This window comes from Arachis stenosperma, chromosome 4 (genome assembly GCF_014773155.1).
Source record: "Arachis stenosperma cultivar V10309 chromosome 4, arast.V10309.gnm1.PFL2, whole genome shotgun sequence".
NCBI classification, from domain to species: domain Eukaryota; kingdom Viridiplantae; phylum Streptophyta; class Magnoliopsida; order Fabales; family Fabaceae; genus Arachis; species Arachis stenosperma.
The window spans coordinates 4,974,672-4,996,831 of record NC_080380.1 but is presented as its reverse complement, the minus strand read 5'-3'; the positions used below and the strand labels follow the sequence as shown (position 1 = coordinate 4,996,831).

The 22,160-nt window shown below is 28.0% G+C and overlaps 1 long non-coding RNA gene across 1 annotated transcript; it reads left to right on the top strand.

Moving 5' to 3' along the window:
* The first annotated feature begins 13,288 nt into the window (after positions 1–13,288).
* LOC130976675 (uncharacterized) lies at positions 13,289–21,181 on the top strand. The gene is made up of 10 exons (XR_009084729.1): positions 13,289–13,540; positions 13,624–13,699; positions 13,935–14,110; positions 14,286–14,403; positions 14,639–14,858; positions 15,676–15,748; positions 15,867–16,015; positions 16,347–16,407; positions 17,636–17,712; positions 21,140–21,181. It is a non-coding gene; the product is annotated as an uncharacterized LOC130976675 (long non-coding RNA).
* The last annotated feature ends 979 nt before the right edge of the window (positions 21,182–22,160 follow it).

The window sequence follows — 22,160 nt, the reverse complement described above, 5'->3', positions numbered from 1 at the left end:
ATTTAACTGGTTTAATTATTCAATTCACTACCTTAACAGTTTTGCTAACTTATCAAATTACATGTAGGAATCTCACTCTAATATTTTGTTAATTTTCACTGCAAATTTCTATATGCTCTCACTTACCCATTAATGCATTGCGATTAAACCGTACAAGAGGCCAATCCTATCAAACTGTGGTCACAATTTTTTCATTGGGTTATCATGGTCCCCCACAAATTAAAAATGACATACATCATATTTGTGACAAGTGTATAATTAAAAACAAGGTTGTGAGAACCGGATCGGTCAATAGACCGATAAAGTTACTGGTTTAATGGTTCATTGGTTCGACTAGAGTTCGCCCAGAATTTGATCGGAGTTTGACTGGAGCTCGAACGGGGTTCGACCGGAGTTCGATCGAGGCTCGACTGTGGTGGCTGTGGTACATAATAAGGAACCGGCTCAAACACTGCATGTTGAGGTGGGACCTGAGGTGCAGGTGGAATCTGAGGTGCAGGTGGGACCTGAGGTGCAGGTGGCTGGGGTGCAGCTGGCTGAGGAACATACTCCGACAATCTCAGCATATGTCCGTATGAGCGCATGTACCAATCCCGATACTCCGGGGTCAGTATGAAGTCCCAGGTCGGAAGGGGGTGCAGATCCCGCAGTCGAGTGTGTCGTATGTTGCCCCACTCCGCTATCCACTCCCCATGTAAAACTGTCCAGTCATAAAGCTGCACTCCGCGAAGAGCCATGCAATGTTGCTCCAGTGAAATGTCCCTTGGTATTCGTGGGGAGGGGGGCTGTGCGAACCCAAACTGACGCATAACTCGGTCCGCAGGGTGCCATTCGATACACTCGAATGACAACAACGGAGCAACGATATCACACACATCAAGATGTCCATGTAACTCACCGGGTATGATCATTCCTTCGTACGGCCGCCACTCAAACTGCCACAGATAATTCCAATGTCATAACCCTAACATTAATGTATGGAACTAGGATTCATTAGAACCATAAATATTTACCTCCTGCATGTAGTCTATATCATGCTTAAATGTCACAACGGTCTTCTCTAACCACGCTGTGCTCCGTTCCGAATGACTCCACTTGGAACATGTGTATTTACGTAAACTAATTGAAACATGCATAATGAATATAATCTCTGACAAGAACCATAAATATTTACCTCATGGCAACTGATATCTCAGCAGGTGGAAGGATATGTCTCGGTACAGGCGCAATACACGGCATTCGCTCCCATGCCCAAACAAACAACAGATTAAGAGGGCCATCCATCTCCTTCGTATCATATCGTGATGCACGGCATAGTGCTCTGTAAAGATGTGCAAGACATGCTGAACCCCAACTATATGTATGGATCCGCTCGAAATCGCGAAGCAACGGTAGATACTTCGCATGGGCGTATGCGGTCGACTTATCTGTGAATAGGGTCGACCCTAACAGACAGAAAATCTGACATCTCACGTATCTCCTTATGGACTCTTCAGTATCCAACGGCTCCTCATCTCTGATACTTCGAACCCAACCAAGCTTTATATAGGATTTCGAATTACGACTGAGCATCGGTTGACGTCCGAATATTGCCATGCTCTGACTCTGAACGAAATCACTACTACTATCAGTCCATCCACTCACAAGCTCTCCATCAATTGGTAAGCCAAATATATGTACGACATCTTCCAATGTCACTGTAACCTCACCCACCGGCAACACAAAAGTGTGAGTCTCCCGCCTCCACCTTTCAACCAGAGCAGCTAACATCGGGTGAAATCCTCTTATCATCCCAATCCTAGATACGTGGTAGAATCCCGTGGCGTGTAAGTAATTTTCGACCCTCGGATTTCAACTCTGTGGCGGATCCAATTTACGCACCAACAAATTTCTGTTAGGCTGCATCAACAAAAATATATTTATTATATTAGTTATAAATATTCATTTATTAATAAACAAATATTACCATATCTATTTATAAAATGTATGTGATCACTTCAATTAATAATATTATTTACATATTTATTTATTTTAATATTTTATTTGTTAAAATCATTAACGTGCAGTGCATTACCATAGTTAAAATATTTTTTCTAATATTTTAATATTATTAATAACAAAGTATATATATTTTTTTAATATTTATTTATTACTTTAACATTTATATATTAAACTTTTGAATTTGTTCAACATATACATATTTATTTACAGTATATATATTTTTTATTTTATTAGAGTATTATTTTTATATTTTTATCATAAAGAAATATATTTTTTTTAAAAAAAATTTAGTATATCGTATAGTATAGTATAATATATATTTTATTTTATTTTAGTATTTTTATATTAGAAAATTAATTTAAAATTGACAAAAAATTATTTTTTAACATATTAAATAACAGAAAATAACAGATAAAATACACAATAAAAATATAATTTATCAACTTACATAAATAGGATGATCCAAATAATTTATAATATGTTCTTCCGGAGCATTATAATTACGAACCATTCTTTAAAATAAATACAAAATAATATTTTCTTTTTTTACTGCCTATTATTTTTTCACCCTTTCCACTAGCAGTCTAACAGCAACACCCTTCCCCTTTGATGAGTTCGCAACCCCCTTCTTCCCTCTCACTAATACCCTTTCTTAAGAATGTTGCCCTCAAACCCTCTCACTAACTCTTTCTGTGTTGCAGTTGGAGGAGAAGGCTCCTTATATAGAGCATGAAGAGGGCACGCTTGCTGTTTACCGGGGAACCTGTCCCCTACATGGCAGCAGCAGCTGCAGCACGCCCCCCGAGGTGCAAGAACATTAGAACTCCGCGACGCCAGCTCTACCTTGCCCCTGCGTGGTGTCAGAAGCGTGCATGCTCGCCACGTCACCTCGTCCCTACGTGGTGCGGACACGTTGCTCCATAGCAGGGTCACCACGCCCCTGCGTGTTGACTGGGTTCTCCACCACCCGGTAAATCACTCCACCCTCCAATATTCTTCCAAAACACCAATAATTTTTCCATAATAAAAATAATTTCCGTAGGGACCTCACTCTAATATCTTGTTAATTTTCATAGCAAATTTCTGTATGCTCTCACTCACCCATTAATGAATTGTGATTAAACTGCACAAGAGGCCAATCCTGTCAAATTGTGGTCACAATTTTCTCATTGAGTTATCATGGTCCCCCACAAATTAAAAATATGATACATCATATTTGTGACAAGTATGATTAAAAATAAGGTTGTGAGAATCAGACCGGTCAATAAACCGATAAGGTTACTGATTTAATAGTTCATTAGTTCGACCAGAGTTCGTCCAGAATTCGACTGGAGTTTAACCGGAACTCGAACAGGATTCGACCGAAACTCGACCGGGACTCGACCGGAATTTGATCGAGGCTCGACTGGGGTTTAAATTAACTATTAGATATTTATTTTTTTGATTCATTAACATTGTTGAGATTAATATATAACAATACAAATAATAAAATGTTTAATTTTAAAGTATCAATAGTCCTAATAAAATTGCATAAAATAAAGATAATTAAGCATTATATCACTATTGATTTTTTCTACTTATTTCATTGACCATAATAATTACATAGAAATTAAATCCAGATTAAATAAAATAAAATGCACAACAATAATAAAATTAATAATTTTGTTGAATTTTTTATCATTCAATTATGGTAATAAAAGTATGGACTTATTTCTAAATGTTAACAACATCAGTCTCTGCATTATTTATTATCAAAACCTCTAAATAAATTTTGATCTCTTTGAAAATTGTAATGATAACACATTAGAAAAGAAAAAAGAAAAAAAAAAACACACAAACCACCAAAATCACCGCATAATGTAGAGTTAGAATATTTTTTCAATGACTGAAAAAGTGAAGGTTCTTAAAAGGATTATGCTAAACTAAAATTTTGATTCTAGCATTTGTTAGGATATTAGAGTTAGCGGCACCGCAACTAAAATTTGTGGATGAAAAATATAATGAAATTGAATAAAAATTTAAATCATAATAAAAATAATATGATAAAATTATAATTTTTTAAAATAATTTCATAATATATAATATTCTTTTATATATTATGAAAATTCATATAAAGAAATTGTACATATTAGAAATTTTATTAATTTTTTTCATATTTTTACTTGTTAATTCTATATAAAATTTACTATACATTAGCAATTGTTTTAACCACTTATATATAATTGAGTTTTAATTTTGATATATTGATAATGTAAAGCGTTTTACACGGTTATGTAATCACATTGTTCTTTTGGATAATCGTTCACGCGGTCAATGTGAAAGATAATTATTTTTACAGATGTGGCGTTATATAATTGGAAGCACGTACAAAACTACTTTACACTAACAGTGCATTAAAATTAAATTCTATATGATTTGCTATAAATAAATACATAAATAAATAATATAAAAAAATAAACAAATCACTACTTGTTCAATTTTTATTAAAATTGATAAATATCAATTTAATCTTATCAATTTAAAAAATTATATGACAAGTTAATAAATATCAATTTAATTTTATCATTATGTATAATTTGTTTTTAATGCATGATTCGTTAATAAGTCAAAAATTACAACTAGTATAATTTATTTAATTTTTATCAAATAAAAAATTATAATTTAACTAGTTTAATTATTCAATTCACCACCTTTACAGCTTTGCTAACTTATCAAATTACATGAAGGGACCTCACTCTAATATCTTGTTAATTTTTTCTGTAAATTTTTGTATGCTCTCACTCACCAATTAATAAATTGTGATTAAACCGCACAAGAAGCCAATCCTGTCAAACTGTAGTCACAATTTTTTTATTGGGTTATCATGGTCCCCCACAAATTAAAAATGTCATACATCATATTTATGACAAGTGTATGATTAAAAATAAGTTTGTGAGAACCGGATCGATCAATAGACCGATAAGGTTACTGGTTTAATGATTTATTAGTTCGACTAGAATTCGATAAAAATTCGACCGAAACTCGAACGAGATTCGACTAAAACTCGACCGGAGTTCGATCGAGACTCGACCGGGGTTTAAATTAACTATTAGATATTTATTTCTTTGGTTTATTAACATTGTTGAGATTAATATATAATAATACAAATAATAAAAAGTTTAATTTTAAAGTATCAATAGTTCTAATAAAATTGCATAAAATACAGATAATTAAGCATTATATCACTATTGATTTTTTTCTACTGTTATTTCATTGACCATAATAATTATATAGAATTTAAATCCAAATTAAATAAAATAAAATGCACAACAATAACAAAATTAATAATTTTGTTGAATTTTTTATTTCAATTATGGTAATAAAAGGATGGACTTATTTCTAAATGTTAACAACATCAATCCCTACATCATTTATTATCAAAGACTCTGAATAAATTTAGATCTCTTTAAAAATTGTAATCATAACAGATTAGAAAAGAAAAAAGGAGAAAAAAAAATACACAATCCACCAAAATCACTGCCTAATCTAGAGTTGAGAATATTTTTTCAATGACCGAAAAAGTGAAGGTCCTAAAAAGAATTATTCTAGACTAAAATTTTGATTCTAGTATTTGTTAGGTTATTAGAGTTAGCGACATCGCAACTAAAATTTGTGGATGAAAAATACAATGAAATTGAATAAAAATTTAGATCATATAAAAAATAATAAGATAAAATTATAATTTTTTAAAATAATTTCATAATTTATAATATTCTTTTATATGTTATGAAAATTTATATAAAGAAATTATACATATTAAAAATTTTATTAATTTTTTTCATATTTTTACTTATTAATTCTATGTAAAATTTACTATACATTAGCAATTGTTTTAACCACTTATATATAATTGAATTTTAATTTTGATGTATTGACAATGTAAAGCGTTTTACACAGTTGTGCAATCACATTCGTTCTTTTGGATAATCGTTCATGCCGTCAATGTGAAAGATAATTATTTTTACTGATGTGGCGTTATGTAATTGGATGCATGTATAAAATTACTTTACACTAACAGTGCATTAAAATTAAATTCTATATGATTTGCTATAAATAAATAAATAAATAATAATATAAAAAATAAACAAATCACTACTTGTTCAATTTTTATTAAAATTGATAAATAACAATTTAATCTTATCAACTTAAAAAGTTATATGATAAGTTAATAAATATCAATTTAATTTTATCATAATGTATAATTTCTTTTTACCGCATGATTCGTTAATAAGTCAAAAATTACAACTAATATAATTTATTTAATTTTGATGAAATAAAAATTATAATTTAACTAGTTTAATTATTCAATTCACCATCTTAACAGTTTTGCTAACTTATCAAATTATATGTAGGGATCTCACTCTAATATCTTATTAATTTTTACTGTAAATTTCTATATGCTCTCACTCACCCATCAATGAATTGCGATTAAATTGCACAAGAGGCCAATCCTGTCAAACTGTGGTCACAATTTTTCATTGGGTTACCATGATCTCTCACAAATTAAAAATGTCATACATCATATTTGTAACAAGTGTATAATTAAAAACAAGGTTTAATGGTTCATTAGTTCGACCGGAGTTCGCCTGGAGTTCGATCGGTTTAATTAAATATTAAATAAAATTATTAAAAAATCTATATATAATTTTGAATATATAAATTCAATAATTTCTAGCTTAATAAAATTTAAAATTTTACAATTTCATATCAAAAATTATCCATAATTTAATATTAAAAGTTCACAAATAACTTTAAATATCAAAGTTCATAACGAAAAATAACTAAAATACACATAATAAAAAACAGATAGTATTCTACTATCAAAAGATACATTAACAAACAAGTTTTTAATTAATCAAAAGATATTTCATCAAAAATCATAATTATTATTTATTTGTTATTTCTGATGTATGAAATGATTGATATTGCAATAAAAAGTAAATTGAATCAATGCATGAAATTACTTATGCAAAAAAAAAAAAAAAGAAACAATGATAAGAAAAAAGACACCAAATGGTGAAATTGAGTAATAGATACAGGTCTATGTTGGAGATGAAAATAATATGATAAAATTATAATTTTTTAAAATAAAAAAATATAATATTTTGTTATATATTATGAAAATTTATATAAAAAGAATTATACATATTAAAAATTTTATTAATTTTTTCTCATATTTTTACTTATTAATTTTATGTAAAATTTATCATACATTAGCAATTGTTTTAATTATTTATATATAATTGAGTTTAATTTTGATGCATTGACAATATAAAGCGTTTTACACAATTGTGCAATCACTTCTATTCTTTTGGATGACCATTCATGCAAACAATATAAAAGATAATTATTTTTATTGATGCAGTATTATGTAATTAAATACACATATAAAATTACTCTACATTGACAATGCATCAAAATTAATTCTATATAATTTGCTAAAAATAAATAAATAATAATATAAATAAACAAATCACTACTTGTTCAATTTTTATTAAAATGGATAAATATCAATTTAATCTTATCAACTTAAAAAATTATATAACAAGTTAATAAATATCAATTTAATTTTATTATTATGTATAATTTGTTTTTAACACGTTAATAAATCAAAAATTACAACTAAAATAATTTATTTAATTTTAATTAAATAAAAAATTATAATTTAACTAGTTTAATTATTCGATTCATCACCTTAATAGCTTTGCTAACTTATCCATGTTGGACAATAATAATTAACCAAGTTAAAACTTCTATAAATCACCACTTGTATCATTTTTAAGTTAATCAAATTATAACATTATTCTTTGACTAAATCTTAACCATACAAGTGGTATATAAGCTATACCATGCCATAATACTTTATTTATTTTCTATTTGTTAATCATCAAATTATATGAAATTAACCAAGATACTCCTGATGTAAAAAATGGCCCCTTGTTCTCTGCTTTACACTTTACCTCTCTTTTCTTTTATATCTTATTATTCTTCTTGTGAACTCAAACCCTGTTCTTATAATATTATCGAGTTTGTTACGTGGCTTTTGCTTGAACTCTCGTGTAAGTCGGAGCTTCTAAGTTCTAACAGAAAATTCATTATAGTGATCGTTGATAATTAAAAAGATGAGATGTAATTAATTCAATTTAAAAACAACATTCTAAGAAAAATATGACTTCAATCATAGAATGGGTTATTTTTTCACTAATTAGTGATTTAAAATAATTATAAAATACAATATTGTATTATTTTAAATAATATTATTTAAACCATAACCATATATCCTTAGCCGGTGAATGCCAATAAGTGTAAGTTGGCTACAATTGAAAGATGACAGGATAATATATTTTCGAAAGAGGTTACGTTCCCTTCACAATTATTCTACAAATGAAAAATGCCAATAAGTTATATTTGTTGAAAAATACAAAGTTATACTATGCGATGTCGTCCTCTTCACAATTATTTTAGGAGTAAATCATTAAAATAGAAGAATCTTTAATCAAGGTAGGTTAGTTTGTGGTTAACTCATTAATATGATTAAGTAAGTATTAGGATTTAAATTCTGTTTTGTAGCAAACTTTTTCAATGAAGTTTTAATCCACGACGATTAATCCTTGACTTATTGAATTCGAAGATACCATAAAAAAAAAGAAGAAGAATTTTTTAAATTTATTATAAACAAAAGTGTTTTTATAAAAAAAAAAAATTATAAACGATAAATAAATTTTATATTTACAAACTATTTGGACATTTGATCCAAAATTTTGTAAAAATATTTAAATAATTATTTAAAATGCATGTAAAAAATCAAAAATTGAAATCTAAATTTCATCTCATTTTTAAAAAATATATTTTTCATTTACAAAAGATATTTACTTAGCCTAAAATGATAAAATTTTAAAAATAAAAATATTATTTTTTTAATTATATTTATAAATAATTACACTACAATTTAAGTTTAATTTTTTTTAGAATATATATTTAATGGTTGAGTTCTTTTATCATATTTTAAAATATTTTAAAGATATTTTTATCATTAACAAATTTAAAAATACTTTAATAATTGTGATACTTTTTATAGTTTATTCTTATTTTAGGGACATAAAAATCTGAAAGAGGTTGGGCCTTGGTCCTTGGACCTTGGGCAAATGATAAATGAATGGATTCCAGGAGAGAGAACACCAATAGCGTCGGTGATAAGACTTTATATCCCATTATTAACAAACACTTATCACATCAATACCAAAAAAAAAAAAAAAAAAAAACAAACACTTATCACCGACAACTTGCATAAATTAGAAGGACTATAATAATACTAAGTATGAATACCATGGCCGATGGACATGTAGGAATTTTACTCTAATATCTTGTTAATTTTTATTGTAAATTTTTGTATGTTTTGACTCACTCATCAATGAATTGCGATTAAATCGTATAAGAGGTTAATTTTGTTAAACTGTGGTCACAATTTTTCATTAAGTTATTATGGTCTCCACAAATTAAAAATATCATACATCATATTTGTGACAAGTGTAGGATTAAAAATAAGGTTATAAGAATCGGACCGATCAATAAATCAGTAAGGTAAATGGTTTAATGATTCATTGGTTGGATCGGAGTTCGACCGGAGTTCGACAGGAATTCGATCAGAACTCAATCAGAATTCGACCGGTTTAATTAAATATTAAATAAAATTATTAAAAAATTTATATATAATTTTAAATATATAAATTCAATAATTTCTACCTTAATAAAATTTAAAATTTCACAATTTCATACAATAAATTATTCATAACTTAATATTAAAAGTTCACAAATAACTTTAAACATCAAAATTCATGACGAAAAATAACCAAAATGCACATAATAACAAACACATAATGTTCTATTATCAAAAAAAATATTAACAATCAAATTTTTAACTAATTAAAGATATCACATCAAAAATCATAATCATCATTTATTTGTTATTTCTGATGTATATGAAATGATTGATGTTGTAATAAAAGGTAAATTAAATCAAAGCACAAAATGACTTATACAAAGAAAAGAAACAATGACAAAGAAAAAAAAAAAAGAAAAAGACACCAAATGATAAAATTGAGTAATAGAAACAGATCTCTGTTGGAGATAAAATGAAAGAGAAATAACGGCAGAACTGAAATGGAAATACCACAATGTTATGCATTTATTTTCAATGGCCATAGTCCATATAGAGTTGAGAATATTGAGAATATTTTTTCAACGACGGAGAAAGTGAAGGCTCTAAAAAAGATTTATGCTAAACTAAAACTTTGATTCTAGCATTTGTTAGGCTACTAGAGTTACGGGGACAACGTGTATGGATGAAAAACAAAATGAAAAATGAATAAAAATTTAGATAATAATAAAAATAATATAATAAAATTATAATTTTTTAAAATAATAAAAAAATTATAATATTTTGTTATATATTATGAAAATTTATATAAAAAGAATTATACATATTAGAAAATTTATTAATTTTTTTCATATTTTTACTTATTAATTCTATGTAAAATTTACTATACATTAGCAATTATTTTAACTACTTATATATAATTGAGTTTAATTTTGATGCATTGACAATGTAAAGTGTTTTACACAATCGTACAATCACTTCCATTCTTTTAAATGACCATTCATGCCATCAATGTAAAAGATAATTATTTTTATTGATACAGTATTATGTAATTAGATACACATATAAAATTACTCTACATTGACAGTGCATCAAGATTAATTCTATATAATTTGCTAAAAATAAATAAATAATAATATAAATAAACAAATCACTACTTGTTTAATTTTTATTAAAATTGATAAATATCAATTTAATTTTATTAACTTAAAAATTATATGATAAGTTAATAAATATCAATTTAATTTTATTATTATGTATAATTTGTTTTTAACACATGATTTGTTAATAAATTAAAGATTACAACTAAGATAATTTATTTAATTTTGATCAAATAAAAAAGTATAATTTAACTAGTTTAATTATCCAATTCAGTGAATTCACCATCTTAACAACTTTGCTAACTTATCAAGTTACATGTTGGAACAATAATGATTAACCAAGTTAAAACTTTTATAAATCAGCACGTGTATCATCTTTAAGTTAATCAAATTATAACATTATTCTTTGACTAAATCTCAACCATACAAGATTACAAGTGGTATATAAGGCTAAGCTATACCATGCCATAATGCTTTATTTATTTTCTATTTGATAATCATCAAATTCTGTAAACATTATATATATATTTGATAATCATCAAATTATATGAAATTAACCAAGATACTCCTGATGTCAAAAATGGCTTTTTATTTGTTCTTTGCTTTACACTTTACCCTCTCTTTTCTTTTATATCATTATTTTATTTTATTTATTCTTCTTGTGAACTCAACCAAACCAACACACACCAAACTCTGTTCTTATGATATTATCGAGTTTGTTAACGCGGCTTTTGTTTAAACTCTCGTGTAGGTTGGAGCTTCTAACAAAAAATTCATCATAGTAATCGTTGATAATTAAGAAGATGAGATGTAATTAATTCAATTTGAAAACAACATTTTAAAAAAAATATGGCTTCAATCATAGAATGGGTTATTTTTTCACTAGTTAGTGATTTAAAATAATTATAAAATATAATATTGTATTATTTTAAATAATATGATTTAAATTATAACCATATATCCTTAGCAGGTGGATGCCAATAAGTATATTTTCGAAAGAGGTTACGTTCCCTTCACAATTATTCTACAAATGAAAGATGCCAATAAGTTATATATGTTGAAAAATACAAGGTTATGCTATGCGATGCCGTCCCCTTCACAATAATTTTAGGAGTAAACTATTAAAATAGAAGAATCTTTAATTAAGGCAGGTTAGTTTGTGGTTAACTCACTAATGTGGTTAAGTAAGTATGGAGATTTAAATTTTACTTTGTGAGAAACCTTTTCAACAAAATTCTAATTCGCGACGATTAATTCTTGATTTATCAAACTGGAAAATACTATAAAAAAAAATTCTTTAAATTTATTAATGACAAAAGTGTTTTTATAAAAAAAAATTATAAACGATAAATAAATTTTATATTTACAAACTATTTGGACATTTGATCCAAAATTTTGTAAAAATACTTAAATAACTATTTAAAATGCATGTAAAAAAAATGAAAAATTGAAATCTAAATTTCGTCTCATTTTGAAAAAATATCTTTTTCTATTTACAAAAAATATTTACTGTAGCCTAAAATTATAAAATTTTAAAAATAAAAATATCATTTTTTAATTATATTTGTAAACAATTACACTAACATTTAATTTTAATTTTTTTGAGAATATATATATTTAATTTGAGTTGTTTTATCATACTTTAAAAGATTTTAGAGATATTTTTATCACTAAAAAATTTAAAAATACTTTAATAATTGAGATGTATTTTTATAATTTTTTTTTTGTTTTAACAGTATCCCCCAACTCGACAGGCTAATAACTAATTCGTCGCGGTACTGAACTCCATTTAAGGGTTTGTCATTAGCCAGTGGGTTGCTGCATGCACAAGGCGGGATTCAAACTCCCAACACTTGTTTAAGCAGAACTAACCACTAGATCAACTCAACTTGATTACAGTTATTCTTATTTTAGGAACATAAAAACCTGAAAGTGGTTGGGCCTTGGGCAAATGAATGGATTTCAAGAGAGAGAGCACCAATAGAGTTAGTAATAAGACACCAACGCAAGTTGGCACAAATAGATAAGGGTTTGTGTCTCTTAATTGTCTCTTACGGATTCGATACTCACTGGAGGATGGGAATGGAGCTTGCTTGCTTGGGAGGGTCGCCTATTTTGTATACCTCTACAGTATCCGAAGAATTAGTCATTGAACTTTCGGCTTGATGAATATCCTGATGCGAAAAAAAAAAGTCAGTAATCTATTAATATATAATAGAAGAGTAGTAAGGAGGTCTGTGATCGACAAGTGGAGCATTTCATGCTCGACACGTGGAGCATTCTGTGCTTGACACTTGGAGCTGTGTATGATTGACAAATGTATGTTTTTAATGCTGGGCACTTCACCGTTTTCAATCCAAAAAAATAATTGGGCGGGATTTGATTCAAATTCAAATTTAAAAAGGATTTTGTTTCAGGACTTTCAAGAAGAGAATATGAAAGAGAGAGAGAGTTGCCAGTTTTGATAGGGGGAGTAGTTGGCACCAATCTCTCTCTTTCCATGCCCCAGAGAAGAGAAAAAGAAAAGGTCGGGGAAGAAATAAAGCACGAAGGAAGAAGGAGAAGAGGGTGGCGATGACAACGACGGTCACCGAGAAGGATGCTAGATCGACAGAGAAAATAAGAGGAATGAGGTGACGGCGGTGATGAAGGCTACTGCCGCTGTTGGATCCATAGAACTGCCTCTACCTCAGAACGCCGTCGTAGCCGTTCCTTCGCCGATGGATGCTGCAAATAGAGGATGGTTAGTTCTCTCTTTATTTTGTTGTTTGATTTCGTTATAACTCGAGAAGAATCCTTTATAATCCATTTTTCGGTGAACGACAGCTTCAAGTTCCACTGCTCCATGGTAGGAAGTCAATTAAAGCTCTTCTTCATCATTTTTAATTTTCTCCACTGAAAAGTAAGTTGAGGAGTGCTTCTTTTTTAATTATTACCAGCAGCTGATGATGATGTTGCTTAGAACTCTATTATTTACAAAGTTGTGTATTTGAAAACTCATTTTAAATAAATTTTCTTTGCTAAATGTAACGAGTCATGATAAAATAGATATTTGTAAATAAATTTTAGTTAATATATAAATTTTCAAAAAACAGATCTAACAGGAACTTATCATAATGCAAACTGTTTGGTTATAGCTGCCTCTAAATCGAATGCAAGAGAGCGAAAGCAAATAGAGCAGTGAGGGAGAAAGAAGGAGGAATGAGGCAATGGCGGTAATGGAGGCCACTGTGGATGCCAGATTTGCCACTGAAGAAGAAAGTCATTCGAGAGAGGGGAGCTTCCAACGAGGCATATGCTACTCTGTTGTACGGTGAGGAATCCTTATAATCCAGTCGGTGAATGACAGCTTCAAGTTCCACTCCTCCATGATAGGAAGTCAATTAAAACTCTTCTTCATTCTTTTTAATTATTTGGTATAAATTTTTATTATAATCTATATTTCATCTTTTTAATTTTTAATGAGTACAGTTATGTGTTTGGGTCAGATATTGTAGATTCAAGAACCAGTTTGGAGTTTTATGTGAAGGTCACCATTATGCCAGATTTAAGAAACAGATTTACACGAAAGTCACCATTATGGACTGGGATTCGGGATTTGTTCAAGTAAGTTGAAGAGTGCTTCTTTTTAAATTATTACCAGCAGCTAATGATGATGTTGCTTAGAATTCTATTATCTACAGAGTTGTGTATTTGAAAATGTATATGAAATAAATTTCCTCTGCTAAATGTAACGAGTCATGATAAAATAGATATTTGTAAATAAATTTTAATTAATATATAAATTTTCAAAAAACAGATCTATCAGTAACTTATCATAATGCAAACTGTTTGGTTATAGCCGCCTCTGAATCGAATGCGAGCGAAAGCAAATAGAGCAGTAAGGGAGAAAGAAGGAGGTTAGATTGAGAAAGAAAGGAGGAATGAGTCAATGACATATGCTACTCTGTTGTACGGTGAGAAATTTTTTCTTGGGAAATTGATTTGCAACAGTAGATCCAAGAAGGACATGTTTGTTGTGATCTCGAATGGAGTCTCTGATTGCCTGCAACCTCCCTCAGGTAACGCTATCCCTTATAATTTCCTTTTATTGCGTTTTGCATTTATGCTGTTATTATAGGAAGGAAAACATTGCTGCCCAAGATGGTTGAGAATGATGCTATAAATTGAAATTTTGACATTAAATCTCTGCACTTTATACCTCATTTAACATGATCGATAATATTTTTATCAAGTCCAAATATATATTCTTAGAGTTTAATTTAACATTATTTGGACCTTCTCAATTATACCGGTACTTTAATCACAGGTTGAAAGCAATCTTTTTTCTCATTCAGAATTTTCTTGGTTCCTTTGAAAGAAGTGGTTAGTTTAGTAATTCCATCTATTAGTAACAATCTAGAAGAATTGATTTTCAATAATTGGAATATGCAAAATAAATCTTTTATTTTGGTTTCTAATTGAAATGAGTGGTTGTGTTCTTAGTCCAATATAAGATAAGGTATCTACTGCATTTTATGCATTCAATATAATATTTTTTTTGTGGTTTCTACAAAATTTTCTATTACTAGACATGCTTTGGGCCTAAGATAAGGAAGTTATTTTACAGCTGCAAGAGCAATAGATGTTTTGAATTTCACTCCACTGAATAACAAACCCATTAAGAAAAAGAAAGAAATACTAGACAAGTTATGTGAGAATCCCTTTTACTTGAAAATTCTCAAGGAACATGTACTGAATTAGTGTTGTGTATGCACCACCATGTAAACACGGCTTCTCTGTTCCTTTACTGTTCCAGTATAATAGTATTGTTCTTACTGATTCTACCTTGCTTTGGACTATTTTTTTTTTCTTAGCCCTCACATGCTTTTTTTCCAGGGATTAATTAATGTGAATTATGAATCAGAAATGGAACACGAATTTATTTCTGTATTTCGGAAGGGATGGAGAGGTACAAAGTAACTTAATTTTGTCTTCCCATTTCTAGGACTTAAGAAGCTGTTCATTTTATGTTCATCTTCCGAATATTACTTGAAATTAACATTTTTCTTTGTTTTTCAATAATCCAGGTCCTTATGTTGCTGTTTCTCTGGATAGGGTTGTGGATGTTGATAGAAATCTAGGAGATGAAAAGTTGGTTACTGATGGATTTCAAGAACCCATAGATACGTTAGAATAACTGACATTAGATTTTGAGGCCAGTGAATTTGAGCAATAGGTAATATTTACATATTCTATAATGATTGAAACTAGATATTCTTGAAATGTGCTGAACTGGTTTAATTTAACTAGATATTCTTAAAATTTATTGAATCCGTTTCCAGGAGGGAGCACAATGCATAAACTTTACTTAGCTCTAAAATTTTGGTTAATCTACAATAAAATAATTGTTTTTTTTTTTTGCTTTCAAATGATTGCATGCATATTTTGGTTGATCTACAATAATCCATTTCCTTTTTATTGTTGGATAGCTTACCGGGTTTGTCTTCTATTAACTATATTGCTAATTTTTTTTTGTCTATTTTCGCAACTTATTTCATTTCTTAAAGAACATCTGAGGTGGTGATTGTCTCTCATGGAGTCTTTGATTATGCCAACAATGTCCTCCAGGTAACACTATCCTTTATAATTTCTTTTTGTGGCCATTTGCATTTATGTTGTTATTAGAGGAATGAAAAGATTGCTGCCTAGGATGGTGGATATTGATTCTATATAATGAAATTGACATTAAATTTCTACATTTTATGTCTCATTTGATATGATTGATAACACTTTTATCCCGTTCAATATTATATTTAATGTTATATAGACCTTTTCAATTTTGTCGGTACTTCCATCCTCATCATCATAGAGTTCATGAGAAAGCTCAATAATATTTATTTGGATTTGATGCCTGTAATCAGCAATCCTTAATCTATAACATATAGAGAAGAAAGAATAAACATTTGTGTGTTATATCCATTTCATTTTAATTAATTGGATCTAACACTAAAATATATTTGTGTTCTAAATTTGCACCCACCATCTCATTGTTAGGGATTCTTTCATTTGGCATGTTAAACCTTTCATACTAACACTTCACATATGCCAATATAAATTTTCTCGAAAGATGTTTCGAGGTCTTAATTTATCAGCTAGAATTGATTTCAGTAAAAAAGATTTGGTTTTGGAAATTCTACAAGAGATAATTTTAGAGCAATGAAGATCATCAAGTAATGTAAAATAAATTCTTTGTTTCTTTTGTTTGGGTATATGATAATGCAGATTACAATGTTAAAGTATTTGATTAACATATTTTAAAGGTTTATGGGATTTTTGTAAAAATTTTAATGAATATGGAGCAGTTTGTTTTTTATCCGAAACTTAATCATGTGATACTTTCATGAGATGGTTTAAAACAAACCAAACCATGGAGCAGTTTCTTGGACTATTAGGAGTCTAACAGCAATAGCAGAAAGTTGGAGATGCTACTGCTCTTGAAGTTAGAGTTGCTTCTCTTGAAAATGCTACCCCTCTTGAAGTTGGGTGTTTTTTTATAATTTAAAAAAGTTTGGTAAAAGCTATTTATAACATCAATGATTTTTCTCAGAGGCTATAGTTTTTTTTTCCTAAACATAAAATGTTGTTCAGCGGTGTATGCATATCTTAAGTTCAGGAGTTGTTTCATAAAATGCTGGAGTAAAACAACATCACACTTAAAATAAGCATAGTCATTGTTGTCTGTTGACATCTTATGTAATTTAGTAGTTTTGATTTTTATAGATTTTTTTTGTTACTACAAATTTCGATTTGCTTTTAGTTCTGCTAAGTATTTTGAAAACTTGATTTCTTTTTTAAGGAACAACTTCTCTGACAAAGCTCAAGGTGTGAAATCTGTTGCAATGTGCTCCGGCTGAAGTTGCACCTGCCAAAGCGGTATGAATGATTCATCTGCCTTAATCGCTATTTTTTCATCCTTTTTTATGTTTAAATTAGATCATTTTTGTCTCTTCTTTAATTTGTTCAGTTTAATTTTTGGATGACACTCTAAAATTTAACTAAGTTTATATGTATTTAAATAATTTTGATCTTTCTTTTCCTTCCATAACTAACTTTTGTATATGTTTTTTTTAGTTTCCTTTAAAAATGAGTTTCATACCATATATAAATATCAAAAACTCAAGGACATATAGATAATGCAAACGGTTAAAGTCATGTATTACATGCAGTATTTTGTGAATATGCAGCAATAATACTAATAATAGTTTGTAAATTATCTGCATTATTATTCAATTGTGTCGGCCAGTGATAAATAATTTTACTTCATTAAAACTGTCATTGCAGTGTTTTTTAGTAAGCACAGAAACCAAGTTCATGGTATATAATTATATCACTGGCTTTGCTGCATATTTGGTTCTTCTTGAACTGTGTTTTGTTAGTATTATTGTTATTGTTTGTGTTGAAGCTTGATATGTTTTGTTTTATGTTCCTGGTGGGTTAAGTAGGAGATTACAAAAAGAGATATTTTATTTGACATATGGTTAGATGTAAATTATAGCCTTTTTTTACAAAGGATTTATGTATAATTATTAGTGTTTATCAGTGTAAAAAGAAATAGTCTTCACATGTTAGAGAGCCAATAGCACTTTTGTCTTTGCTGCACTATGAAGGTTTTGAATCGTTACTATTCTGTCATATACTCATGATTTTTGTTTAATTACTCATGTTGCAAATAAAGGAAATTTTTTTGTTTTTAATTGAAATGATTGGCTGTGTTTTTAGTCCAATATAAATTATCTATCACCAATAACCATAGTTTCACCAATTTTTTTCATAGATTCTAATTTTCAGTATTCTTGAATCTTTGAATTAAATTTGAAATTAAGATATTTTAAGGAATTACAATATGAGGGAACCAAAAGCATGAGAGAAATGAGTATTATTAATTTACACGTAATGACCAAAGATAAAGTATGATCATTTATTTATATGTATCTTTTCTTTCTTTTTATTATCAATTACTATCCTTAAAGATCAAGAAAAATGAAGGATATTTGATTGAAAGGTGCTTTAGTTCGAATTTCACTATTTAAATATCTTCATGCCAACTTAACATTTCTTATTATATATGATTTATAATGATTTGAATTAATCAATGATCTTGCTATTTACCTTTTTTTTGTGATGTGATGTAATTATCTTTCCTTGAATACTTATATTGGGATCCGGTAAAAATAGTGATGAAAGAAATTAAAGAAACAATTGCCAAACTTTAATTTTAGTGTGACTATTGAATTTTGATTTTTTAGATATAAAGTACCATGTTTAGAGGCTTATATATGATGCCGCCTTTATGTTCTAATTGCTTTTGTTTGACCCTGTTGACTTAGAAACGATACTTGAAACTCATCAAATGTAATAGTTAAGTTCAACACTGTCCTTTAATTATATCATATATCTTTTTGTTCTATTTTTGTTTTAGTAGTTTGAAAAGTTTTCTTTCAAATCTTACTGTTTTTTTATGAGATTATCAACCAATGCTTTGAAGGTAAGTGAAAATGATGTGACAATGATCTTGGAATATGATAATATAGCTGATTGATTCATGACTCATTTTATATAGAGACAAGATTTAGGACATATTTGTTCGAATTTCAAAAAGTGATATTGGATAGTTTTTAACTCAAGTTATTATGTATTTATCTTTACTTTCAAGCTACAGAATTTACATTATGAATGTCAGAAGTAAATCCCTCTCTTGCTGAGGAGGCACTACAGGAACTCATGAACAAGATAGCCAATCTAAAAATCAAACAAGAAGATTTGAATTTGAAAGTAAATCGCAGTATAAAATAGAAGAAAATGATATTTTTCGAGCAAATTATTTGTTCTAGGAGATGGATTATGCAAACTTGAGTGTTATTGTTGGAAACAAGGGAACTTAAGTGATAAATTGTGGATTATGCAAAAAATCTAAACGTGGTCAAGTTAGTGTTGCACAAAATATTTTAACATTTAAAAATAATTTGCAATTACTATATGTTTCTTTTTCTTATAGTACTTGCTTGAACTTGTGAGAAATGTAATATCATTATTTTTAGCATAAATTCAGTATTTTAGTTGATGAAAATTTCAAAAAAAAAATTAGTTTTAGTTTATAATTAGCATTGTAAAAAGTTGTGAAAGGAGTTGCAATAACTTTTAAGTTTATCGCATACTAAATTTAATTTAGAAATGGAGTTGAAGAAACTAAATAAAATATTTTAGTATGATTAGTTTAGTATAGCTTAAACATAATTCAATATTTCTAAAGCATATGTATTTATTATTTTCTGTAGTCATACCATAGTAGAAAATTGTCGTAGAGAAATTGTCACAAAAACTATGTGCATGTGGAAACATAATAACAATTTTATTAGCATATAAAAAAAACAAATTTGTAGGTCTATACGGGATGAAGAAACAAATTTTATAATAGAAAAAAAAAAGTTTGGATTAAAACATAAATTGATAAATATAATTTTTTATACATTTTATCTAATTCAAAGTGTAGTTAGGATTAAAAAACAATGACTATTACATCAATACGGTAATTATAAAATAAAGAAAAAGATTAATATATTCATAAACTTTTATATTCACGCATTATGTATTTAAATTTGTGATGAGGTTTGTTATTTTTTTGGAAGGGAAGAACCTTTCTTCGTATCTATTTAAGAGGGTGTGGTTGCTTTTGGGAACAAAGATGGTTGAAGAAGTAAAATTTTTTTATTTTTTTTGTTAAAAATTAAATGCAGAATGTAATAGTATATTCCTTAACTTACAAACTGTTATTGAATATGTATATAAAAATTTATTTATGTTTTTGATATGAAAAAAATTATCCAGCACATATAAACAAGATAACATAGTTGATATATATACATTAGATTATAAATTAAGTCTGTTAGTCTTTATAGTTTTGTAAAATTTTCAATTAGGTCCTTATATTTTTTTTCTTTTAATTTGATCTTTGCACAATTTTTTTTCAATTAGGTCCCTCTTAACAGTAATTAGTTTAATTGTATAGGACTCAACTAAAAAAAGTGGTGCAGCAATCCAAATAAAAAAAATATAAAGATTCAATTAAAAAAAAATGGTGCAGAGACTTAATTAAAAAGAAAAAAATATAAGAATTTAATTAAAAATCTTGCAAAACTATAGAGACTAACAAAATAATTAAACTAAATATATATTAATACTTTTATAAATAAATTATACATAAATACAATAAAATAGATTATGTACATGACCCGGGCTACGCCCGGGCTTTACAGTAATAAGACCTTATATTCCATTATTGACTGACACTTGTCACCCACAGCTTGCATAAATTGGAAGGACAATAATAATACCAAGTATGAACACCATAGCCCATGTACATGTAGGGACCTCCCTCTAATATCTTGTTAATTTTTTCGCAAATTTTTGTATGCTTTAACTCACCCATCAATGAATTGCTATTAGGCGACGACTCTGGTGTAGAAGCTCTTATGGCTTCTACACATGTAGAAGTGCAGTGGCGGATGGAGCTGAAGACACGTGCCTGAGGAGGGAACACAACTTGTGCTGCTGCAGGTGATGTACAAGGCATGTTCAGTTTTTATCACGTGGGATTATGACAGTCTCCTTGTGTAATTATGTGTATTAGCGCTTAATGAAGATATCATGGTTACGGGCCAAGAAATTGGGCTGAATGTTGAGGGTGTTTTTTTTAAGAGCGTATTTTTTTAATTTAAGGGCAATGTTTATATTTAGCAATTTTAGAAGCTGAAAATGTAAAAGATATGTAGAAGGTTGTTTAATTTGTCATATGTTATTTGTTAATTTTTTTTGGTTTTGAAAAAAATAATTCAAATAAATATAATTACATTTAATTAAAATATAATTTCTTATCACTTATTTAATATGTGCCCTTTTTGGGCGTTTATATATATATATAAACTGTGATATTGTTGAACAAATCAAACTAACTTTGTGAATTATTTGAATTACATAATTTGATAGTTTAATTTAATATATTACTTCAAAGATTTATTTAAAATGGATGACATACATACTATTTAATTATATTATATTATGATTTTTTAAATTTTAAAATTATTTTACTGAATATAATTATTGTTACTTGTATTTATTAAATATTTGTGCTACAATTTATAAAAAATTCTTTCAAAAATTAATTTTAATAAGTTACTTTTAAATTTAGAAGTTTTATCAAATCAGTGTTATATCTAAAAAGGTAAAAAATATACCGCTTTTATAAATTACAATCTTTAATAAACCCACGCTATTTGTCTTTTGTTATTCATTTGTATTCATTTTCTACGGGTGATATTGTCTTT